Here is a 6,610-nt window from a genome sequence, read left to right on the forward strand (position 1 = left end):
TAGGCCTCGAGCTTTCTTTCGCAGGCAGCTAGTCAGTGTGCATGTGTGATGAACCAGCTGCATATTTGTCGCAGTTTTTTTTTCTCGCCATAACCAGTAACATCTGCGTTGCACCAATTAGTTTCTCAGTTTGCAGCAACCGAGTAGGAATGCAATGTGTTAAGCTTCCGCGCTTTCGTACTGCGCATTTAAATTGCTTGTTACGGATGCGTGTGCTATAATCGTGCGGGTTCTGTTCTGAGGATGCGCACCTTATTCTGATTCAAGATTATACCCTTTAGCGCAGTCGTGACATTGCTATTATTGCCGACACGCGAAGCATAGTGCGTCGGCAGTGCAGAAAATATTTTACTACGCGACCGAGCAGTACCGTGCATGCCCGCATTAGTACAAAACACCGCAATGTTATTTCTTGCAGAGAGCTCAGCAAGAAAAAAACAGGGCAAGGTGCCATTGTGTGGAAATTTTATTGGGATCTGCACAAGTTCTTGGGCACATTGCCAGCCAATGACTCAAGCCTGGCTCAAGAGACATGCTGTCACCTGGAGTCCACAGCGGAAGAAGTAAAAAAAATGATACTGCATTTGCAAAGGTTCTGAAATGTGTTTATGAATGCATGCTGTTGAAATGGTACTGCAGTGGCATGTCAGTATTTGTGTTGTCCACAAAGAAAGCCAGTGGTTACATTTTTTCCTGCTAACCTTCATTGGAAATTGCTGTATAGGTAATTTGATAGCGTCCATGATGTATCATAATGCAGTTATGTATAATGTTTCACGCAATAAGTTATGCGGTTTACTACATATGCTGTCTAGTCGACGTGGTATTTCCTGTATTGTTGCACATGCATGGTATCGTTTCCAACATATATTATTCTTCCAGCTGTTCCGCAACATGGTTGATGGAGAGGACACTGACCAGTACATCTTGGAGTCCAGCCAGTCGCCAGCAGCGTGCAGGGAACCTGCAAATTTAGATGAATGTGCTGCACATTCTTCGGAGCCACTTGCCGAAAGCACTTCACAGAGGCAGTCGCCATGTGGCAGTCTGCAGCCTCCTACCACTAGGCGTGGAAGGCAGCAGAAGGAAAACTTCAGTCAGCTCATTGAAGAGCAACGCAGGCTGCGTATATCTTTCGAAAATTCTAAAGATAGAGTTTTCGTTCAGAGAACGTGAACTAAAGTTGCAGGAGGCAGCTGCTGAGAGAGAGATCGAAGCTGCTGAGGGGAAGACAGGCTAATTGATGTGCTCTCTGAGCTGTGCAAAAAATAAACTGGCGCAATATCCCCCCCTACATTTCTTGTTTTTATGTTGTGAAGTCTCACATTGTCCGGGGTTTCTTTAACCACAGATAGCTACAAACATTATGTATGCCGGCCCATATAAACTACATGCTGTCGACAAACTCATTTCCAGTGCAGTGAAAATTGTGCAGGTAAAAACTGGACTTGTTTGCTATGGTATATATATCTGTCAGGTAAATGCTGCAACACACGCTACAGCGGAACCAACATTGAGGGGTGAGAGGCAGTTCTGTCCAGCTCGAACCATGAGGATCAATGCGCACTCGTCGACAGTCTGGAGAACAGCTTCCGCCAACAGGGCCCTCGACAGAGGGCACGGCCACCCATTCTTCTCTCCAAACACCTCATTCCTAAAAAATGATTTCAGCAACAACAATGCTAATTACATGCTACAGCCTTGTTATAGGTCTCTCTCTCACACACACACACACACACACACACACACACACACACACACACACACACACACACACACACACACACACACACACACACACACACACACACACACACACACACACACACACACACACACACACACACACACACACACACACACACACACACACACACACACACACACACACACACACACACACACACACACACACACACACACACACACACACACACACACACACACACACACACACACACACACACACACACACACACACACACACACACACACACACACACACACACACACACACACACACACACACACACACACACACACGTTTGATCACAGTCCAGCTTGAGCGACCTTCACTGAGGAAGTTGGTTCTTCTTCTTGAAGTACGAGGCAAGGGCTGCCCTCACTTCACGGCCCTGGCCGTTGGCTACATCTGTGCGATGTACTGGCTGCGCGTACAGCCCGTCGAAGTCATGCGTCTCTTGCACCCACTGCTATTCAATAGGGTCGTTGAGTGCCTCGCAAATGTTGTGCAGGACACATGCAGCTCTGAGTGCCTGCTTTGCTGTTGGGAGCTTGCACTCCATGCGCTCCATTGTGTATCTGAACCGCGCTTTCAGCCGACCGAAGGCATTCTCGACAATTCGTCGAGTTTTAGATAAATTATAATTAAATGCTGCCTCATGTGGTCCCGATGCATTTGCAAATGGCTTCAGCAGGTTTGCTGACAGAGGAAATGCTTGATCACAAAGTACTAGCGAGGGCACTGTTACCCCCTCAATCACTGACACAGGTGACTGGAAGCAGTCACTCTCAATGTACTTGCACAACTTCGAACGGCCGTACACAAATGCGTCGTGGCATCTTCCGGGGCTTCCAATGTTGATATACCGGAAGCAGTATCTGTGATCTACGAGGGCCAGAAGTATGATGGTATGTCTGCAAAAAACATGAGAAAAAAAAGTCAATGTGGGTGACCCTTTATTATGAAGTGCAATTTCATCTGAAATAAGAAGAACAAAAAGGCCATTATTTCTAGCTTCAAATTTGCATTCAATACAAGTTATCTAGAATGATATCCAAAATTTTGCTTTCAACAGGATTCTGCCATTGCTATTGGAGCACTCCACAAAAGACACGTCTGCGTGTGTTCACAGCATCAGCATTCACTTAGCATCTTGGTGATTATAAATCCTAGAAGGTTGTCGTTAGCATGGGTACCACTTGACACAATGGTGCCCATAATACATCTTTTTGAGTACCCTTTTCAGATATATAAAGCCTACTGTTCGAGCTAGCCGTTAAATTTAGTACCGTCATAAGTAGCAAATACGGTTGAACAGTGCCTTGACTGAAAACATGTTTGAATAAGCCCAAGGCATCCACTAATTTTCATGCGGTGTCTCCAATACGTAAAAAAAGTTAACTGTGAAGAAGGCGCCAGAACATGTATGCCGTTTCCTGTTTAGTCAAATAATTTTAAACACTTACCCACCCTTTATAATTATAGTAGTCAGAAGCATGCTCCAGCGGCGGCGAAATGGGGATATGGCAGCCATCTAAGGCGCCAATAGCCTGCGGGAAGCCGCTCACCGCGTAGAATTCGCGGATGTGTTCCGACATTTCTTCTCGGCTCACCATGCGAAGCCATCGCGCCTCCAGCATTTCGATGACAGCAGCAAAAAATTATTTGCTGATCAGGTTCACAGTTGAGCGTCCCAGGCCGAAAAGATTGGCAATCGTTTGGTCTTCGGCGTTTGACCGCAGCCTGTAGAGTCCAATGGCTACACGTTTTTCCACCGAGATGGACTCTCGCATGTTAGTGGTCTCACGCTCAAGAACATGCCTCAAAGAATCAACAATGTAACGAAACGTAACCCGCGTGACGCGTAGTGACTGTCGGAAATGTGATTCGCCTAGGTTGGGCAAAGTGTCCTCGAACCATCTTTCGTTGCGCTGGAACACTCAGCGGTCCCGTTGAGCAGTTGGCAGACTTGCAGCCATGAAGGCACTTATTGCGAACGAGTTAGCTAAAAGTTGCTCCTCCAAGCCCCTGGCGACAGCAGCTTGTGTGCGTATTAACGACCTTAACTGCTCTCGCATGCTTTCATACTGCACATGACAGCTTCGGCGCTGTTCTCGTGAGCACAGGATGGCACGAATAACTTGACGCTGCCGTCGTTGGAAGTCAGCTTCTTGTGATACGTCGTCCATCGCAGAAGCAAGCATCAAGTCGAGACGCACCGAGGCGACCAGTCGATGAAAGCAGAAGGGGGAACTTTCTACACATACGCGGACAGCAAATGAGAAATCTGAGGAAATTTTTAAAGGAAAATGGCGTCACGCTGCTCGAAAAACGACGGCTCAAATGTGGCGCTGGCTTGAATCTGGCTCGGCCCTCGATGGCTAGCGCTGTTGAATAAGTTGGTGCAAATATTTGTAAATATACTTTTCACGAGGTTTACAATGTAATAACAAGTGCAGTACATATTTTAAAGCTGTTTTCGTTAAAGTTCGCAAATTTTAAAGCATGTAGTACAATATTTTATATCTGCCACTTCCTGTCCATCGCAATGGTCATCAGTTGCAAATGTCATTAGTTTTGGTCGTGTAGCAGCGCGCACAAAAAATGACATTAACCTGAACGAATGTCATTCGATGGAAATGACATTAAATTTTCCGTGTGGCACGGGTATAAGACGACCCATAAAACCATTAAAAACCGAAGGTGAACGAAAACCTAAATCTAGACAACTCATTTTCATAGTGCTTGGCGAGTAATAGGTACGTTTTCCTGCATTCAGCAGGCAGACATTATTACAAAGAATAAAGTCTTCTGAAATGGGGCCTCTGGTATCAGTTTGCTCACTACCCCAATAAGAAGAGTGGCCATTAAAATCTCCTACAAGAAAAAATGGCTCCGGTAGCTGTGTTATAAGGTCTTCTAAGTCGTGAAGTGTTACTTTTAGGGGAGGCTGGAGATATACAGTGCATATTGTGATGGTTTTAAAATGGAGAATGGTCACCGCAGCGGCTTCATATTTGGTGTTAAGAGTGATTTCGCGAGTTGCGACCGCACTATGAACTACGATCGCGACACCTCCAGAGAGCCTGCTTGTTTCTTCTCGGTCACAACGAAAAACATTGTGTTTCTTTAAAATATTATTCTGTCGTGATCCTAAGTTGGTTTCTTCTAAACATAAAACGACTGGGGAAAATGAATTTAAAAGATTTATTCAATTCAGTTCAGTCGTCCAGTCGTGTCCGACTCTTCGTGACCCTATGGGCCATATCACGCCATGCTTTCCGGTCTCACTATCTTCCTAACATCACATAACTTCTTCTGCAGCTCCTCGAGGATGCCATCTAACCATTGCGTTCGCTGCCTACCCTTCTCCGGTAACCCTCAACCTTTCCCAACATCAAAGCTTTCTCCAGCGACTCCTCTCTTCTCATCAGATGACCAAAGTAGCTAAGCTTTAACTTTAGAATTTGACCCTCCAATGAGCAGTCAAAGGTTTATGGTCGACAATATCGACTGATTTGATCTTCTGGCAGTCAAAGGAACTCTCAAGAGGCTCCGCCAGCACCGCAATTCAAACATGTCAATTCTTCAGCGGTCAGCCTTCTTCACAGTCCAACTCTCGCATCCGTACATCACAACTGGAAAGACCATAGCACGCGTTATACGGATCTTGGTTCGCAGTCTAAGGCTAGCCATGGCTCTCTTTCCCAGAAGCAGGCATCTCCTAATTTCATGGCTGCAGTCTCCTTCCGGGGTAATCCTTGAGCCCAAGAAGAGAAAATCTGTCACAGCTTCCAATTCTTGTCCCATGATGCTCCAGGACTTGATAAGGCAAGGCGCCATGACCTTTATCTTCTTAATGTTAAGTTTAAGCCCAAACTTGTCACTCTCTTCTTGTACGCGCATCAGAAGTCTCTTGAGTTCCACTTCACTTTCTGCCATTGAAGTGGTATCATCCGCATATCTAAGATTGTTGATATGTTTTCCAGCAATCTTCACTACATTGGAAGACTCGTCCAGACCAGCCTTCCTCATGATGCACTCTGCATATAGGTTGAAAAGGTAGGGTGACAGTATGCAGCCTTGTTTCACTCCTTTCTCAATCGGAAACCAATCAGTAAGACAATGCCCAGTTCTGACTGTGGGCTCTCGCCCTCCATACAGGTTCCTGAGGAGACAGATGAGGTGAATTGGAACTCCCATCTCTTGGAGAGCTTGCCCCAATCTGCTGTGATCTACGCAGTCAAACGCTTTCGCATAATCAATAAAGCAGAAATAGATGGGTTTCTGGAACTCTCTTGCTTTTTCCATGATCCAGCGAAGGTTGGCAATCTGATCTCTAGTTCCTCTGCCCTTGTGAAACCCAGCTTCCACGTCCGGAAGCTCCCGATTCACATACTGCTGCAGCCTACCTTGGAGGATTTTCAACATCACCTTGCTAGAATGCGAAATAAGCGCGATCGTGCGGCAGTTGGAACAATCTTTGGCACTGCCTTTCTTATGTCAGTGTAATTTTTAGTGAGGCCACGACAATTCCAGTGTATCAGGAATGCCATATTGAATTATGCGAATTTTGTCAAAACCATAAGTTTTCATACTGTCTGGCACTGTTATGCGATTTCTCTTTATTCCTTTCTTTCCAAGAGAGTTTTGCCGCTGCTGTAGCAGAGGCGAATGTGGGTTTGTTTCTATCACCTGTTCACAGGCGTTGGAAGTCTGCGGTTGCACCACAGATGAATGAGTTTCAGGCTTCTCCTGTTGGGAAGAAGCCTTTTGGGCTACCGACTGTGAGGCCGGCGTGCCTTGTTTTGAAGATGACAGGGCAGCTTTCGCTGTCCCTGTCTGGGGCGGGGATGGACATGCCTG

General features: G+C 46.0%; 1 pseudogene; it reads right to left on the reverse strand.

The window, feature by feature from the left end:
* Nucleotides 1-2,044: 2,044 nt before the first annotated feature.
* On the reverse strand, nt 2,045-3,555 carry LOC146180262 (uncharacterized; annotated as a pseudogene).
* Nucleotides 3,556-6,610: the final 3,055 nt, after the last annotated feature.

This window comes from Amblyomma maculatum, chromosome 9, assembly GCF_055883805.1.
Source record: "Amblyomma maculatum isolate TAMU_Amacu chromosome 9, ASM5588380v1, whole genome shotgun sequence".
Lineage (NCBI taxonomy): Eukaryota > Metazoa > Arthropoda > Arachnida > Ixodida > Ixodidae > Amblyomma > Amblyomma maculatum.